This window comes from Chaetodon auriga, chromosome 22 (assembly GCF_051107435.1).
Source record: "Chaetodon auriga isolate fChaAug3 chromosome 22, fChaAug3.hap1, whole genome shotgun sequence".
NCBI classification, from domain to species: domain Eukaryota; kingdom Metazoa; phylum Chordata; class Actinopteri; order Chaetodontiformes; family Chaetodontidae; genus Chaetodon; species Chaetodon auriga.
In genome coordinates, this window is record NC_135095.1 from 2,177,578 (window position 1) to 2,197,908 (window position 20,331).

Sequence of the window (20,331 nt, forward strand, 5' to 3'; positions counted from 1 at the left end):
CCTTGATTCTGGGCTTCATTTTATTCCATAAATAAATGCTAGTGGAGGATTTTAACTTCCTCCAGAAGCCAGCTGGAGGGTCAAGAGGTAACATTGAACTAATGAAATTAATACGGGGTAATATATTCATCTTTATGATGGAAAGTCTGGACTGAAAAGACGTGGAGAGTTTGCTCCATCTTTTCATGTCATTCTGGATATCGTTAAGTACTTTATTATAATTTCTATTAATTATGGCCTCCAGTGAGGACGATATATAAACCCCTAGATCAGGGGTGTCAAACTCATTTTCACCGAGGGCCACATCAGCATAATGGCTGTCCTCAAAGGGCCAGATGTAACTTATAAATGTAACTAAATGTAATCGAATGTAATGTAAAATAAATGTAACTACTCCTTAATGTTAAATAACTCATTATTTATTATAACTTATTCAAGTGACAACATACACATAACTCCACATAACTCCATTAATGAAGGATCAAACTGTCCAAGTGAATAAAGAAAAATAACATAAAACTGAGCTGCAAAGAACATGTATGACACATGTAGCATTTTACAAAAAAAGGCTGCACACAGCCTTGCATCCAACTGATGGTTTGATGACAACAATTTGTCTGCATACACACATAAGACCTGCAAACATTAAATAATTACAACAGCAGCTACACATAAATAATATGTAATCAACTAAAAATACCAAAATAAAGGTTGACTCAGTTCACAACTATATTGGTCAAGTTTTTAGGTTAGTCTTTGATTAAGAGATGCTTGCCTGTCCTTGAACACACCAAGTGGATTCTCTCTCTACCATCGATTGATCATGTTCTGAAAATGATAAACACAAAACAAAATGCAAGCACAATCATTAAATTGCACACAGTTTAACTGTTCTTCTTCTTGGTTGAATTACATTTTATTATATTTTAACTAAGTTTTTAAAAAAATGCTTACCTGTGTGTTTTCTGACCAGATGTCTGACACCGTTTTCCCGTTGCCAGTGTGTCAATGTCTGGATTTAGGTCCTGTGCTGAGGCAATCCGTAGAACAGCATGGAGGTTGTCATCTGTGAGGCGTGATCTGTGCTTGTTTTTGTTCAGATTCATTATGGAAAAAAACTGTTCGCACAGATAGGTGCTCCCAAACATGGACAGAACACGGGCAGCATGAAGTCCAAGCTGTGGCATCAAACCAGGGGGCAGCAGACGGTAAAAGTCCTGGATTGCAGCATCCTGGAACTTTGCTCTCAGGCCACTGTCGCTTTGAAGCTCAATTAGCTCCATCTGAAGGTGTTGGGGCGCAGTGCAGACATCAGTGATGAAAGGATTGGCAAAGATGTCAAAGCCAGACTGTTGTGCTCTGAAGTCAGAGAAGCGCCGATCAAACTCAGTCTTTAACCGGCTCAGTTTGGTAGCCAACTGAGCACATGAAAAAGTCTCGGGAAATGAGGCTGACATGCTCTGACAAACAGGAAAGTGGACAAGATTGTCCTGTTTCACTTGCCACATCCATAAGTCCAGTTTACGCTGAAAAGCCGTGATTGTGTCGGACATCTGCGTGATGACTTGTTTGCGTCCCTGCAGCTTCTGATTCAGCTGGGCGAGATGGTCGGTTATGTCACACAACACAGCAAAGTCACACAGCTACACTGTAAACCCGAATGTTCAAAGTACTTAAATAAATTATGCATACTCAAAGTTTTTAAAAAAGTTCTAATAACTTAATTATGTCAAGTTCATTTAACATGTTGTTCCATTTTGAGTAATTTGAACTAATATGTTTTGATTAAATTGAACTATGGCTATATTAAGTAAGATTAACTTAAAAACATAGTTTACATACAACTTAAGACACTGTAAATCCGAATGCTCAAAATAATTAATTGGTATAAGTCTTGTTAACTTAAAATTTTCTTAAAAGTTCTACTTATAAATGTTGATTGCCAGTAGCATTATCTGTCTTTTCAGTTTATTTAACTTGTAATTTTTGATTAATATGAACTTTTTGCAGATTTGTGTAACCTACTTAAAATAATTAACTCGTAGTTACTTATAAAAAAAAGTATCTATTAAACATGAATAAATCAAACCAAGAATCAATTAAGAATAAATCCATTGCATCAGATAGATTTGTACTGTGTAGGTTACACATGCACACCTTCTTCCTATGGAAAGAGTTGAAATGAGAACGAAAATTAAAGAATGGAGAATGCATGGCAGAGACAATGCGAAAAAGAAAGCAAGGGAAGACACTATTTCTCTTTTCACCCCAAAATTAAAAAAGTAATTTATTGTCAAGGAAACCGAAAAGATTCTGTAAAAATGTGCAGATTAAGATTGGGGCACTGTGGATTAAACAATGATTTTTTATATAATTGGGAAACAGTACTGGGCTATGTGAGTGTGGACACCCTGAGACAGTGAAACATATTTTGCTTGAATGTAGTCTATTGTGCTGAGAGACCTTTTTAAAACATTAACAGATTTGGGATTAGTTCCATTTTCTATTATAACGCTATTTGGCTTCCATAACAATCATCAACAGACTGAGACAGCAATTTTACTGTTCCTGTGTGATACAAGACTGTATGGGAGAATATGAGATAAGACTGTGACTCACGGACTAACCTGTGGAGGGCAGTAATACGCCTTGGAGCGTCGAAACTGCCAAGAAACAAAAGAAGAAGAAGACCGCGAGGCGGACTGGCAGAGAACGGCGGGATCAATCCACCAACTAACCGAAGGAGACAACATTAGTAGTCCGCGCTGCGCCATTGGGTTAAATGTAAGTAGTCGACATAAATCTCGTTTGAATGTTTGTTTCAGGCGGTTCAACGTGTTTTTAAACGGACTGAGTCACGTCAGCCATGTAAAATTGGTAACCGTTAGGTTAGCAGCAAGCTAACATGCAAAGTCATCTCGCCAATTAATGTTAGCTGTGTTGCACGGTGAATGTTATGTAGTTGTAAAAACTGGTGATACCAAACATGCAGTGACTGCTCAAAATTAAAACTCTTAATCTGTGTTGATGCGTCAGTGTGTGGAAGCAGGAAGCTAACTCTAGCACCATGTGTTAAATTAGCTGGTTAAATAAAATTGTTTTTTTCTTTGTGTTTACTAAGATTAGAATTTATGAATGCTACCAGCCCAATTTTCTGCAGTTCAAATGAGTGATTTTGGTTCACTGCACAGATAGGTGATATCTTTTTTGCCCTGTGGGCAAATTCAGGTTCAACTGCCAGGCTGTGTGTGTGTGTGTGGCGGGAGGGGTGCAGCAGCTTCAACTCTTAATCTGTGTTGAAGCTGCGTCAGTGTGTGAAAGCAGAAAGCTAACTCTAGCACCATGTGTTGTGTGTAGCTAAAAGTTATTCTCTGCAGCAGAACGCTAACTGTAGCACCACATGTTGTGTCTAGCTTAAAGTTAAATTATCTGGTTAGATAAAATTGTTTTTTTCTTCTTTGTGGTTAGCACAGATAGGTAATACTTTTTGTTGGCAAATTCAGGTTCAACTGTCAGGCTGTGTGTGTGTGTGTGTGTGTGTGTGTGTGTGTGTGTGCGCGCGTGTGTGTGTAAAATGTTGCAGATTGAATAGTCTAACAGGCTAACACATATAATATTGTTTTAAGCAATGTTGGTGTGTTTTGTTGTACTTTGATAGCTCTGATAGAGGTTTAAACTTCATAACTGGTGCCCTGTAAAATAACATTTTTTGTGTGTTTTTTCAGGTTGCTGCAACGAACATGACTTGGCACTGTAAGTTATGTTCAGCTTTTTTTTACCACTAGAACATATCTATTTAAACACTGTAGATTGCAGCACAGCCACTTTTCAAAAATTAGCCCACTCCCATGCCTCCATGATGATTGCATGTGCACATTTCAGACACTTAGTGCACTGAGTACTCACCTGTCAAGATATCATACTCAAAAACAAAACAGCAGTGCAAATGAAAATCAGGAACTTGTGACTTTTAAGTGTCCTTTATGCACATCTGAGCAACCATTTTCAGAGTCTGTACTCCTCAGTCACATAAGATCACACTTAAAAAAGCATGAGACAGTGGTATGCCCATACAGAGGTTGTGACTATAGCACAAATGTATACTCTTCATTTAACTCCCATAAAAGTAGAGTGCACCAAGGTAGTCTTGCATCAGACTTTTCTAGTGACATTGTCTTTGAGCATACTCAGAATCAACATGCTACCAGCTCTAATGTCACTACTGATTCGGATGAAGAGCGTCCAGTTCAGAGCACGCAAATGCAGGATGATGAGCAGTGTGATACTTCGAAACTGAAAAATCAGCTCAAACTTAATGCGGCTTCTTTATTTCTAAAGATGCAGGCTATCCTTCATGTGTCGAACACAGCTACACAAGAAATAGTTGACAACTTGAACTTGATCAGATCTTCTCTTTATCTCAGCCCTTGATCAAGGATGCCATTAATGATATATTGCAGAGACATGGTCACAATATTACAGATTCCACACTCAATGACATTGTCAGTGCTGTCATGGACTCTAATGTTGTATTTAGTGCTACTTGCAAAGGTGCAGAGTTGTCCTCTTACAAGCGAAGAAAGACATTTATAGAGCACAACTATCCATTGGTAATGCCAGTAGAGTACCATTTAGAAGCACCTGGTCATACCATCATGTATGTACCAATCCTTCAAATGCTTCAGGAGCTGTTTAAAAACACAGATATTCTGAGCAAGATCAGAGAACCAAATGCTGAGCCTGGTTGTTATGTGTCATATCGTGATGGCTCTCATTTCCAGGAGAATGAATTGCTCTCAACAGAAGATCTACACCTAGCACTCCAGCTATATATTGACGATCTGGAAATAGCTAACCCTCTCGGCACATCACGTAAAGTTTACAAACTTTGTGCTGTAGCCTATACTGGGTCCTAGCAAATGTGCCGCCCAAGTATCGATCAGCAATGCACACTATACAACTGGCTGTGCTAGCTAAAGTGACAGACGTCCAGAAATATGGATATGCAGCTGTACTTGCTCCACTGGTCCATGATCTTCACACACTCGAACAGGATGGTGTTTTCATTGAATCTGTTGGTCAGAATGTGAAAGGCACCATCTTCTGTGTTTCTGCTGACAATCTGGCTGCCCATGGGTTAGGCGGCTTTATGGAGTCATTCAGAGCAGATTATGTTTGCAGATTCTGTATGGCCACAAGTGAACAGTTTCAAGCAACTGAGGTAAAAAGTGATGAGTTTGTCCAGAGAACCAAAGCTAGTCATGATCTTCATGTACAAAATGTCCTCCAAGATGAGAGTTCAAGCAGCCAGTTTGGGGTTAAAGGTGGTTGTGTCTTGCGTGAGTCACTTGATTACTTCCACCCTATCACAGGTCTTCCTCCAGATCTACTACATGATCTTTTGGAAGGAATCGTTCCAATTGAACTTGCTCTTTGCATTAAAGAAATGATTCGGCTTAAGTTCTTCACTTTAGACTATTTGAACCAAAGGATCACATCTTTCCCATATAAGCACACTGATAAAGTAAATAAACCTCATCCAGTTCCCAAAACATTCATGACCCGAGGAACAATAGGAGGCAATGGGCATGAAAATGCCACTCTCTTGAGACTACTTCCGTTACTTGTAGGCAGTAAAGTGCCAGAGAGTAATGCTGCGTGGGAGGTTTTGATGGACTTGAAGGAGGTGGTGGAATTAGCATTGTGCCCATCATTTTCTGATGAAACACTTGACTACTTTGTTTGCAAAATCAGTGACCACAGACAGATACTGCAAGAAGCTTTCCCTGAGTTTAGACTTCGTCCTAAACATCACTATGTAGAGCATTATCCCAACTTAGTTAAGTGCTTTGGGCCCCTGGTGCATGTTTGGACAATGCGATTTGAGGCTAAGCATCGCTTCTTCAAGAGAGTGGTGCATGATGTGCAAAACTTCAAAAATGTCTTGAAGACAATGGCAGTGAGACACCAGCACATGATGGCCTATCACCTTGCTTCACCATCGTTTTTCAAGCCAAAAACACAAACATCCAGGGTTGAGTCTGTTTTGGTTTCAGCTCTACCAGAAGTAGCTCAGGCTCACATCAGAGGACAAACAACCAGTGACACTGTCTATCGTACATCAAAGGTGACCATTAACATAGACTATACCAGTGGAATGTTTGTGTCTGTTGGAGTCAGTGGGGGACTGTCTAAATTTTGCAGACTAACACAGATCTACCTTGTGAATCACAATGTCTCTTTTCTCTGTTATGATTATGACTCCTGGTATGTAGAGCATCTTCGATCCTACGAGCTGTCAGCCACACAGGGAAGCCTGTCTATCCACCTGCAATCGGAATTCAATGATACAAGCCCACTCTCTGCATACAAAATAGATGGGCTGCTGTTGGTGACTCCCAAGAGGTTCATACAAGTGAGACAAAATTAAGACAAATTTATGGTAAGTAATTCTTCACAAATCACTATTTGTACATTTATTGGAAGATGTGCTCAGTATGATCAATCATTATACATCAATTTTGGGATTGCACTTTTTGGTAACACATTCTAAAGAACATACTGCATTAAAAGCACATTAATATAGCTGGCTAATTTTATGGTAGTTATAATGTACTGTGTAACCCAAGTCTCACAATTTTCTGTCACATTGGCATGTAAAGTATAAAACATTGTCAATGCTAAACACATTAGAGGTTGTCATAAAGGATTATAAACATTTACAAAGTCTTATAAATGCACCATAATACATGTTGATGTGCCTTTAACCTCCCATTTCATTTATTAAAGCAATGGCAGCTGAAGCCCCACAAAACATGATCCTTCGTGTCGTCGAAGCAGACCGTGTCAGAAAATTAAAACTCGGCTCCCGTCCAGCCTCTGTTGATGGACTGATTGAGATTTTAAAAGAACAACTGGGATTGGACTGTGACTTCACTTTGAAATATGAAGATCCAGACTTCGATGGAAAGCTCACCTGCCTCGTTGACATTCAAGAATTACCACAAAAGGCCTGTGTTCATATTTCACTTACAGAGGATTCCAGTTCGGTTGCATCGACTGATACCCTTTCAGACGTGTCATCCCCAGAACGTCTAAGCAGATGGCCTCCAGGTGCTTTTGAAATTCCCACATTTGCATATGACGTCGAGCTGACACTTCGAGATGGGAATGCTGAATTTGAAAAGAATCAAAAAACTCTTCAGCTGTCAAGGGATCAAAAACACAATATCTTAGACAAACTGGCATCTACCATATATGGTTTCAAGGCTTACCCTAGTGATAAGGAGATAGCAGTGGTAGCTGAAGCTCTTGTGAGGAAACATCCCTGTTTAAAAGAAGCAGGATCTGACCGTGGATGGAATGGCTGGAAAAACAGCATCAAGTTTAAAATGGGTAACTACAGGACCAAGATGAGAAGAGCTGGATGTCAGGAGGTCACTGTAAATGCTGGGAAAAGAAGTCAAAGAAACCCTGACAATGAACCCTCACACTCCAACATCAAAAGACCTAGGCGTGCAGAAGTCAACTTTCTGCCCAACTTTCCTCAAGGAGAGGATCCTTCAAGTCTTGACGTTTTGAGGCAGGCTATTGTGGAGGAAGTAAAGAAGACAGAGAGAAATCTTCCACATATTAGCAAGATGATGCAGACCACATTTGCCTTGCGACGACAGACTATTGTGACGTCCAGCCCACCAATCAAAGAGCTCATGGAGCTCTGGCCTGCTCTTCGTATGCAGTCCGAGGTAATGTTGATCAACTCATTCATCTGTTTGCATCTGTATCAGACAGTACTGTATATCACATTGTGTGCAGTGTTATCCATGCATTCATCCTAGATTAAATAATCTCTTTCCTCTTTCTCTCTTCTTTCTGTACTGTCCTTTCCACAATGCAGGTGTATGCAGAATTTCAATGCATTACCAACCAGAACCTTCCCAATACTTTCTATGCCGAACTTGATCGTCACACTCCTCATTTAATGGCGTTATTTCGGCAGAAAGCTTCCAGAACGGGCAAAACTGCAGACGCGTTGGCCGACATTTTCAAAGTCCATGATACACAGGTGATTATACATTTCACAGGTGAAGTCTTTGTTTAATGTTGATAATTTAAAGCTTTAAATAAGTGTTTGAATTTCACAAATGCACCAGATAAGTCAGCAGGTTATTAGTGGAATTATGTGCAGATATTATTGTGGTAGCTAATATAATGCGTTGACTGGCATTGGGTTTGATTAGTAAACTTGTCACAGTATTTACACTATTTTAATCTTCTTAGGAGTCACATGATGTCCACACAAGGCGGGTCACTATTCTCCATGCCCTTCCTGTGTATCTGCGTGAGGAAGTGTCCGGATTTTTCAGAACATGTGTGGTAAGTCCCAGTTAAGAAATATCAAGCCTATTGTACTGTAAATTAACCAGGGGTGGAAGTAATTAATTACAAATACTCAAATTACTGTAATTAAGTAGTTTTTTTGGGTACTTGTACTTTTATGAGTAGGTTTTCAAGTCTGTACTTTTACTTGTACTTAAGTATTCATTATGCCATGTAATCTACTTAGTTACTTTTAAAATCATAGTTGAGTACAGAGTACAATTTTAATTAATATCCAGAGATTTTAGCTGCGTCGCCAATAAGCTGATTTGACAGCAAACAAGCCGATGAAAACCAGGAGATATGGACAAAAAAACAAAACAAAACAAAGGACATTAATGATTGATTTTTAGTTGATTTTATGTTAAGAATTTAACCAGTTAAAAATGTATTCATGGATATTTAATAAATAGTCGTGGCAACAACTGCACCTCATCTAATTTTGTTTTTTGTCTGCCGGAGACATTTGCTGAGTAAAGAAATAAAGACTTGAAATGAGAAAAAAAAGAGACCCAACCAATCAGAATTAAGGAAAAAACACTTGTTTTATACCTGATCAATTATTAATGATTAATTGATTGTTAGTTGTTGACAATTAGTAAAGTAAAAGACACAAAATGTAGATCTTAGTCTGGAGAGGTGACGTCACATCACCGGTTAAAAGTAACTAATACTCTGAGTACTTTTTTTGATGAATACTTTGTACTTTTACTTGAGTATTTTTCTAACACCAGTAGTTTTACTTTTAGCAATGTAATAGTACTTGTACATGAGTACAGATTTTCAGTACTTTTTCCACCACTGAAATTAACCTATTCATATTTTCATTTCATTTACTTATGTATAAGGAAAACACACATTAACATTTCTGTAAATGGGCCAGTGTTCAACTGCAAACATTTGGCAAGATGTTTAGAAACCTTAACCCTCTTTCAAAATCCATCCTTTGAGACCCTTAAGGACATTTTGTCCACTCAAAACAACTGCTCTAAAAATGTATGAGATAAATATTTTTTTCAGATTTTTTTTCACAGCTCTTTCAGTCAACCTCTGTTCTTTATATTATATTTTTTCTTTGGTTTTTAATATTTTATTGGCCTTTTCATTTTTTCAGGATGATATGGATGAGCCAGACCTGGGGGATGCGTCAGTGGTCCTCCTTACAACCGTGAGTGACGATGCCACAAGCCCAGTTCACTACCACCCAGAGAAAATCTCCGTCATCCTAGAGGGTGATGTCGTGGTCGACCTCCCCAGGCTTGCTGATGCCTTTCTGGTAATGTTTGGCCTGATTTATGCTCTACATCTCTCCTATCCGAAGGGACTGACCAACACATTTGAGTTCACACAGAAAATCCTGCTTGGTCTGGATAACTCTAAATTGTCACCAAAGCTACAGACTCTCAAAAATGACCTCATGTTACATGTGTAACTATAGATCTGAAAAGGAGTTGTGGGTTCTGAGGGCTCACCCTGTTAGATCATAGTCCACAACAAGAATATGTCATGGTCCATGGTGACTATTGTTCAACTGTTGATGTTCAAGTTGCTGCTCTACAGTATTCAACTGTTTTTTTAGCCAAATGGCACAAAGTTGTTAATGTAATTTACACTTTATTGTTGTTGAACCGATATGCGTTTACACTGACATTTTGTTTTTACAAGGTGTAGTTTGGGGAAAGAATCTGGCCTCAAAGTTTCAGGCTGTTTTACTGATTTAAAGTAATTGCCTACCCAGTGGCAAACAGTGTTACAGAGACTTTATCATCCCCCGAGGATGGGATGTTGGGATATTGTGAATTTTGCTTTTGAATTTGAATTTCTTTTCTAGAACTACACAGTGCGTCCTGAAGTTACTAGATTTAAACCAGATAGCCAAAGGAAGGCTACACACTGTGCCTTATGATTTTGAAAATTGTTTACATTGCTGCACTGCAAGTTTACAACCAGATTGCCCAAATTGTGCCTTTGTAATTGTTTCTTTCAAATATTTATGTTTCATTTTATGCTACAAGGCACAGGTGTGGGTAAATATTTTTTCAAAACTCAAAGGGTAATGTTGTATGAACAGTTTCCTGATTTTGAATGTTTTTCACTACTACTTTTAAGTCAAGAGTACTTGATAAGCTACAGACAACAATGACCTCATGTTACATGTGGATTCTAAGGGCTTACCCTGTTAGAGCAAAGTAGACAACAAGAATATGTCATGGTCTGTGGTGACTATTGTTCAACTGTTGATGTTCAAGTTGCTGCTCTACAGTATTCAACTGGTGTTTAGCATAATGGCACAAAGTTGTTGATGTAATTTACATTTTATTGTTGTTTAACCAATATGCTAAGTGTTGACACTGACATTTTGTTTTTACTGATTTTGAATATTTTCCACCACTACTTTTAAGTTAAGAGTACTTAATATGTTTAAGGCAATCAGTTGCCACAAATATTTTAAGTGTGAGGGTAAATGATTTTGACTTTAAGCAAGTCAATGTTTTTGAGTCATGTGTAATCGGAAGATTGAAAGATAAAGCTAATAAATGTTAAGTTCGTTGAACATGAAATCCTGAGTTTTCATGCTTGAAATTATTAAGTTATCTTTAGTTATTGCAATGAGAAAGATGAATGAATTATTTGAGTACCATGTACTGACAATTTTTGAGTTGGCCTAATCAGTAATTCAATTTATGAGTAATTTAAAAGTATATCTAATATCAACTCCAAATATTTAAGCTCTGATATACTCAAATGTTTGAGTTTATGAACTCAAAAAAAATGTGGCAACTGATTGCCTCACTTTTTTTGAGTTCTGCTAACTTATTCGGGTTTACAGTGTACTTTGGATCTGATAGTTCAGACATGAGTTTTCCTTTACTCTGCATAAAAAGAGCAATGTCTTCCCTGAGCTCAAAAAATCGCTTGAGGACTTTGCTCCTACTCAGCCACCGCACTTCTGTATGGTACGGCACATCCCCGTGTTCCGAGCCCATCTCCAGCAAAAACTGCTGGAACTGACGGTGATCCAGGCCACGCGCCCGAATGAAGTTCACTGTTTTCATGACTGTGGTCACAATGTCCTCCATCCCCAGCACCTTCCCTCACAAAGCTTCTTGATGGATAATGCAATGATACGTTATCAGAGGCGTGTGACAGTTCATTTTTTGCATTTTCCCCTTCATTAGTCCAACCAAGCCCACTTTTCCTCCACACATTGCCGGTGCACCGTCTGTAGTTAATCCCACCAAGTTTTCCCAAGGCAATGCATTTTTACTTACGGACTTCTCCACCGCATCAAAAATGTCCTGTCCCGTCGTGGTCCCATGCATTGCAGCCACATCCAACAGCTCCTCAGTGATAGAGAGGTCCGACTTTACGCCTCTAATAAAAATTGATAACTGCGCTGTGTCCGTGTTATCTGTGCTTTCATCAACAGCTAATGAAAAAGCTGTGTAGCTGCGTGTCTCTTCGGCCAGCTGTGTTTTAAGATTTTCTGCTAGTTCCTTCACTCGGTCCGCGATGGTGTTTCTTGATAAACTGACATTTTTAAAAGTCTGTAACTGGTCAGGGCACACCTGCTCACAGACCTTCAGCATGCACTGCTTCAAAAACGCTCCCTCTGAAAAAGACTTGGAAGCGTGGGCGATTTCTTCAGCCACAATGAAGCTAGCTTTCACTGCGGCCTCGTTTTTGGCTGTGGATTTCGTGAACAAACTCTGCTGCGACTGCAGTTTGCCTTTTAATTCTTGGGCAATTTGTTGCTTTTCTTGAAGGCTAGCTTTAGCGTACTTAGCTCCGTGTTTGGTGTCAAAATGCCGACGCAGATTGTACTCTTTGACAACCGACACCGCCTCGTAACACAAAAGACATACCGGTCTTTCTCCTTGAAGCACAAACAAGTATTCGCCTTCCCATCTTTCTTGAAACAGTCTTCCGTCTGCGTCAACTTTTCTCTTTCTGGACATTTTGGGATCATTATTTATGTCTCAATTCCACTCGTTGGCATGGATGTGGAAACACTGCCGTGTAGTGGCGGTAGGCCGTCACTTCGCGGCTATCGTAGTCGAAAGGCATTGTGGGAAATGTAGTTTTTGGTCAAAGCACGCTCTTAATTTATTTTTTGATATTTATTTTTAGACACTCAAAACTTTTGAGCTCTCGCGGGTCACATAAAATGACATGGCGGGCCACATTTGGCCCGCGGGCCTTGAGTTTGACACATGTGCCCTAGATATTTGAAATGTTTGACAACCGGAATGTTACAAGGTGTGTTCTCCTTATGATCCCCTAGAGGCAATAATGCAGATTTTGTCCAATTGATTTTATATCCTGATAAGTTGCCAAAGTCTTCAAATATCTTAAGCAGGTCAGGCAGTGTTTTAGATGAATTTTTTTGCAAAAATCAAAATATCATCCGCATACAGGGAGATGGAATGTGGTGTATCACAGACCATTATTGGGTCTAATGCCTCTGACTCTCGAATAGCCTGGGCAATAGGCTCTAAGGAGAGAGCGAACAAAAGGGGCGATAAAGGGCAGCCCTGACGGGAAGATCTGGGGACTGGAAATCTAGATGAGCAAAGGTTACCTGTTAATATCACTGCAGATGGATTATTATATAATAATTTGACCATGGAGATAAAACCTTCTGTAAAGCCCATATGTCTAAGCACTGCCCATAAATAATTCCACTCCACAGTCGGTCGAATGCCTTCTCTGCATCAAGCGAAAGGATGGCGGAATCGTCTGATCTTGAGGCTGAATATATGAGATGAAGGAGGCGATGGACGTTATCAGATGCAAATCTAGACTTAATGAAGCCAGTTTGGTCATGATGAATCAGATGAGGCAAATAATTCTCCAAACGGCTTGCCAAAATCTTGGCGAAGAGTTTTATTTCACAGTTTAGAAGACTCAATGGCCTATAAGAAGAACAGTCAGTAGGCGGTTTATCCTTCTTCAACAGAGGAGTTATCACAGCGATATTTGAGCTGGTGGAGAAGGAACCATTCGAGATAGCAAAATTTATCATATTCAGCAGCAATGGGCCGAGCCGGGACCAAAAATGAACAAAGAGTTCTGGGGGTAAACCATCCAGCCCAGGAGATCTATCTTTGTTCATTTGTTTTATCACTTTTTCCAGCTCCCCCAAAGTAAAGGGAGCCTCCAGTATGCCTCTCGCCTCCAAAGTTAATTTTGGTCATTTTAAGGATTCTAAAAAATTTTTGCAGACTTGTTCCTCAAAGCTGACTTCTGATTTGTATAGATCTTGATGAAATAGTTTAAAAGTGGTGTTAATTTCTATAGGGTCAGAGGTTAAGGTACCATCTTCAGTCCTAATTGCTGCAATATTTGCTAAATCCTCATTTGTCCTCAATTTAGAAGCGAGGAGACGGCTGGGGCGTGCACTGTTCATGTAGTGATTCTGCCTAGTGCGATGGATTATAAATTCTACATCCTGTCTCAGTAGACCATTGAGTTCATCCAGTAATCTCTGTCGTTTAAGTAAGTTTTCAGGTGAATTGTTGCTAAGTAGCACTTGCTCAACAGAGAGTGGTGGGATGATGTAAAATGTAAAACAAGAATGTTTTTTTTATGTCTGAAGGTAAAACAGAAGCAGCAGGGAAACAAGCTTTCCAAAAAAGACTACAGGCTAAATTGCAACGCTACTATTCTCTTTCACTGTCTGGTTTTGAGGTGAATGAGGACATAGCAAAACTCAAAAAAAAAATGACCAAGTTGTGCAACGAAAAGAGTAGAGGTGTGCTTATAAGGAGCAGAGTTCAACACTTGGAAGAGAATGAAAAGTGTACCCACTACTTTTTTAATAAACTAGTCCAGTCCAGGCACTGCATCAAAGATGTGTTAGATAAAGAAGGAAAAGAGTTGAGTGATCCTCAAAGGGTACCTGATGTTATCAAGTCATTCTACTGTGATCTTTATCAAGACAGAGTTGTATCCGGACAGTCAATCAGTGTCACATTTAACCACAAAACTTAACTATACAGATAAAGAATTTCTCGAGAGAGACTTGACAATCAATCAGCTAACCAGAGCCATGCAGAGCATGCAGAGTAATAAATCCCCTGGCCTGGATGGTTTGCCCAAAGAGTTTTATAGCGTCTTTAAGAAGAAGAAGAAGAATCGGGGGGAGACATTCCCCTTTATTCGTCACACACGTACATGCAGACACTGCACACGAGGTGAAATTTATCCTCCGCTTTTCACCCATCCTGGTCGTCCCTCCTCCGCGGCAGACCAGGAGCGGTGGGCAGCCAGACTGGCGCCCGGGGACCCATCTCGTCGTCACCATTGGTCAGGTGGTGATCTTCTTGCATGTTTTTAGTGGGGGTATATTTTTATGGAGGATACCCCCAGGTGAACACGGGGAGAACATGCAAACTCCACACAGAAAGGTACCCGTACCCGTAGGTAGATTTGTTTTGTGATCTTCTTGCATGTTTTTAGTGGGGGTATATTTTTATGGAGGATACCCCAGGTGAACACGGGGAGAACATGCAAACTCCAGACAGAAAGGCCTTTTTTCCTCAAGCAGCAGGCACCGAAGGCATGGTGGAGGACACACCCCCGGTGCCCGCAGCGAGAATCGAACCTGGGACCTTCTTGCTGTGAGGCGACAGTGTTGCCACCGTGCCACCGTGCCACCTTTTGGGACCAACTTAAAGAACCTTTGCTGCAATTGTTCAAGGTCAAGGTAACTTTATTGGTACCCGTAGGTAGATTTGTTTTGCAGTTTGGAGAGTGCATCTCAAATGTTATACACAAACATTAAAGACACAGGACACATACAGAAAAACAGGTTAAAACAGCACAGACAAGAGACATGACAGGTACTCTTAGCAGCTCACTGATCATGGTAAAGAGACTAATATAAATAGGCCTAAGTAAATAATTAAGAGTCACTCGATCTCATTAAAATGCCAATATGAAACCTGTTAAGAACATGCTAAAACCATAAAAGCATGATACAAGGAACAGTGGGATAACAATAAATAAATAAATAAATAAGTAAGTAAGTTAAGACCACATTAAAATAAGACAGACCACACAAAGTAAAGTGCGTCAAGACTTATTTAAAAGAGAGACCGCTGCAGGAACAAAGCTGTTCCTGTAGCGAGTGGTCCTAACTCTCGGGACTTTGAATCTCCGTCCAGATGGGAGCGGTTGGAACTCAGATGCCAGTGGATGGGAGTCATCAATGGAAATGGAGCTGGCAAGTCGCTGTACCTGCCTGGTGTACAGCGACTCTAGGCACAGCTGTGACTCCCCAATAAGCCGACCAGACCATTTAACGATCTGGTTCAGTGAGTTCCTTTCTCTTATGGGAAGGTTTCCAAACCATGCCACAAGTGAAAAAGTTAAAACCGACTCAATAAAAGCACGATAAAAAAGTGTCATCATGGTCCTGTCAATGTGGAAACGGGACAACTTCCGCAGACAGAACAGACGCTGGTGTCCTTTCCTGCTCACAGCTTCACAGTTTAATTTAAAATTCAAAGTGGAGTCGATGATAGTCCCAAGATATTTATAAGACTTAACTTGTTCGATGACTTGCCCCTTTATTGTGATAGGTTCAGGAGTATTGGCATTTTTCCTAAAATCAATGGCCATGTCTTTAGTCTTGGTTTCATTGAGCTGAAAGTGTGAGTCCTCACACCACTTGACAAAGTCGTCAATGATAAAAGCACTCTGACACATATTAGTGTACAGGATAAAATACAAGGGTGAGAGCACGCACCCTTGTGGTGAACCAATGGAGGAGCACACCTTGTCAGATAAAAAGCCATTTACTCTGACCCTCTGTGTCCTGTTTGTTAAAAAGTCTGAAATCCAGCCCACAAGATTATTACTCAAGTTAAAATGCTCTAAAAGTCTCTGAGTTAAAATGTGCGGTTGAATTGTGTTAAAGGCAGAGGAGAAGTCAATGAATAAAAGCCATGCATGACACCCACTTCCTTCAAGATGTTTAAAGAGCAAGTTAAGGAGAGTGAGTGTAGCATCCTCCACTCCCCTTTTCGACCTGTAGGCGAACTGCAATTGATCGATTATATTCTCTGTATTTTTCAGGATTTTTTCAAAGATTTTCATGACCATCGAGGTCAAAGCTACTGGTCTAAAATCGTTCAGTACCGTGGGGTGACTGGATTTGGGGACTGGGACAACAACAGCATCTTTCCAAATCCTGGGGACATGCTGCTCTTCCAAGGATCTGTTAAAAATTCTATTGAAAACTGGACTTAGTTCTTTTACACAGGTTTTAAGTAACCGACCACAGATGTTATCTGGTCCATGACTTTTATTAATCTTTGTGGAATAAAATGCTCTTTCAACCTCCTCCTGTGTTACAGAGAAATTCTGGTTGTCACACAATTCAAGACTTAATGTCTGTATTTCTCTGCTAAAATCAAACATGTTAAAACGATTATAAAAACCATTAAGAGCATTGGCAAAATCGCTATCTGAGCTAAAACCATTTAAAGTGACACTAGTGCTGCCAGCTCTGGTATTCTGGAGGCCCGTGATCATTTTCATACTGGACCAAGCTGAGCCGAGGTTGTTTGAAGCCATTTTGTTCTCCAGCGTAACTTTATAGCTTTGTTTTGCCTTCAAGATCTCTACTTCAAGCTCTTTAGTGGCTGTATGTAGATCTGATGTTCCTCCTTGTTGAAATGCTTGTTTCTTTTTCTTTATGTAAGACTTAACAGATTTGTTGACCCATGGCTTATTGTTGGGGTAAATTTTCACCCTCTTGCTGGGTATGAGCATATCTCTACAGAAAGCTGAGTAAGAGCAAACAACATCAGTCAGTTCATCCAAGTCCTGACATGATTCCTCAAACATTCCCCAGTTTGTACAATCAAAGCACCCCTGCAGGGAACACACAGCATCATTTGTCCATACTTTCACTTCCTTGGTTTGGACTTTCTCCCTCTTTAAAACAGTCTTATACGTGGGGAGGAGATGCACACAGTTATGATCTGCAGAGCCCGGGGGGGGAGAGGGAGTGATTTAAAAGCATCCTTAATAGACCCATAACACAGATCCAGTGTCTTGCCACGTCTGGTTGGACAGGAGACATATTGATGAAAGTTTGTTAGGGTCTTTTCCAGTGAGACATGATTAAAATCACCCAGTATAAAGTTTGGGGCCTCCGGAGATAAAGTCTGCAGTTTCTGTATGATGTCATATATAGTGCGGGAGGCAGAGGCGGCGTTTGCCTTGGGGTGAATATATACCGTCGTTATGAATATCTGAGGGAACTCGCGGGGCAAATAAAACGGGCGCAACGACACAGACAAGAGTTCAACGTCTGTTGTACATACCTGCTCTCTGATTGTGACAGAGCTGCAGTATCGGTTGTTCACATATACACATACCCCTCCTCCTTGTGTTTTCCCCGTCACCTCAGCACTGCGGTCGAGCCGATACGGGGTCCCGAAGCCATCCAGGAAGAGATCAGAGCCCCGGTCTTGCTCACTGAGCCATGTTTCCGTAAAAGCCAGGACGCAGCAGTCTTTAAAATCCTTCTGGAACCGAACGTTCCCCTGAAGCTCGTCCACTTTGTTCCTGAGGGACTGGACATTTGCCAAGATTACCGAGGGCAGAGGGATCCTGCTGAGCTGCTGTTTCCGTAGGCGCAGTTTGACACCTCCTCGTTTCCCTCGCTTCCTTCTCTTCCTCACGCCGTTTGTGAAGGGACCTCGGTCCCTCTGAATAAACGCTGGCAATCGTAGTATGACATCCGTCATTCGAGTGCTTGCACAGTTTATTTGCAGCAACATGTCATGGGAGTATACGTGACGTGTCCTCTCCGGGGTGACAGCCCCGCTGACATCGCTCACTGACAGAAAGTGTAATAAAAACCCCAACAGGGCACAATAAAAGAGATCCATGTCAGATCAACGTTAGGCGAGTCCTCTCACTCACAAGACACCCACTGGGTTAACATAAAAACATTTAGAACATAAGAAAGCAAACATAAAAGACTCGAACAGAGACGCCAACTTTCCACTGCCGGTCGCTGCGTGCGCATGCGCCCAAAACACTCAAGGAGAGTTTCTCTAAGGGTGCACTACCCTCTTCTTTAAGAACAGGCATCATTTCCCTTCATTACAAAAAGGGAGACAGGAAGGTCTTGAAAAACTGGAGACCTTTAACCTTGCTGGGAGTTGATGTTAAGTCGGTCGGTAAAGACCAAACATGTGGGGTCCTAGGCCGGTCCATGTCTGACAGCCTAGCTCTAATCAGAGATTCATACCTGTTTGCTCAAGACCGGCATCTCCCTCTCTCCATCTTGGGGCTAGATTTAGAAAAGGCTTTTGATAGTATCAGTCACCAGTACTTTAAAACTGTCCTGTCCCACCTCAATTTTGGCAGTAAGTTTAGAACATGTGTAGAACTACTGTATGCAGACATTTCTAGTAAAGTTTTGATAAATGGAAATTACACTGCCCCATTCAAAGTAAAATCAGGTGTACGACAAGGCTGTCCATTTTCCCCTACCTTGTTCATCCTTGCAACTGAGCCTTTGGCTTGTGCGTTAAAGCAGCGAAAAAACATCAGAGGCCTCTCAATCCCAGGGACAGCAGGTAAGGAAGCAAAACTCAGTTTGTATATGGACGACTTAGCGCTCCTTCTAACAGACAATAAATCAGTAAGAGACACCCTGTCTCGTTGCGAATACTTAACTGCTGCATCAGGAACAAAAGTCAATAAAGAGAAATGTGAAATACTCTACCTTAACTGGAGAGAGCCCATGGAACATCTAGGCCTCATACAGAAAAACGATACAATCAAACTTTTAGGAGTACAAATAGGAAAAGACATGGAAAACATCAATTGGGAGTCAAAGTTACCTAAAATTAGAGGAAAGCTCCTCCAATGGCATGACAGGGATCTATCAATGGCTGGGAAGGCCCTGGTCATAAAAGCAGAAATCCTTGCCTCCTTGACATTTTTGGCAACAACTTTCCCGATTCAACACAGATTCATGGTGACCCTCAGAAAAATCATTTTTCAGTTTCTATGCAGTGGGCAACATGAAAAATGAAAACGTGAAATTATGTACAGGCCATTGGAGAAAGGAGGTAGAGGTATCCCAGACATTGAGAGTAAACTAAAGTCTATGTTTGTGACCCCAATTATTAAAGCTTGTCAGAAGCCTGAGATAGGCCCAGTTTGGGCTCATTTTGCTTCGTGGGGCATGGTGTGCTTAAAGCATGGCAGAAAAGGCCACCACAAACCAGACCATATGTGCAAACCTGGCCAAAAATCCTTTATTCGTCACAATGAACACAACATGCAGAGTTAGGGGGAAACTGCACACGCCGTGCATATGTGAAATTCTTTCTCTGCTTTTAACCCATCCTCGGTCAGTCCTTCCTCCGTGGCAGAACAGGAGCGGTGGGCTGCCAGCCAACCGGCGCCCGGGGACCAGTTCCTTTGTCGTCACCATTGGTCAGGTGGTGATCTTCTTGCATGTTTTTAGTGGGGGTATTTTTATGGAGGATGCCCCAGGTGAACACGGGGAGAACATGCAAACTCCACACAGAAAGGCCCTTTTTTGCTTGAGCAGCAGGCACTGAAGGCATGGTGGAGGACACGCCACCAGCACCTGAAGCGAGAATTGAACCGGGACCTTCTAGCTGTGAGGTGACAGTGTTGCCACCGTGCCAGAAAGGACTCAAAGACAGTATGGTCAAATGTGAATAATTCCATCCTAACCAATAACCTCAAAGATTTGACTTGGCAGATTGTCCATCGGTGTTTACCCACAAGAGCATTCCTTGAGAGGAGGAAATGCACCCATGGTGCTAAGTGCCCTAGGCCTTCCTGTGGTGACAATGAAACTGTGCAACACCTTTATTGGTCATGTCCTGCCGTTAGAGGTGTCTGGTTACTTATGTCACCATGGCTGCAAAACCTGTACAGAGCTCC

General features: G+C 40.9%; 1 long non-coding RNA gene across 1 annotated transcript; it reads left to right on the plus strand.

Moving 5' to 3' along the window:
- Nucleotides 1-2,730: 2,730 nt before the first annotated feature.
- On the plus strand, nucleotides 2,731-10,649 carry LOC143315169 (uncharacterized). The gene is made up of 3 exons (XR_013075867.1): nucleotides 2,731-2,784; nucleotides 3,726-3,753; nucleotides 9,494-10,649. It is a non-coding gene; the product is annotated as an uncharacterized LOC143315169 (long non-coding RNA).
- Nucleotides 10,650-20,331: the final 9,682 nt, after the last annotated feature.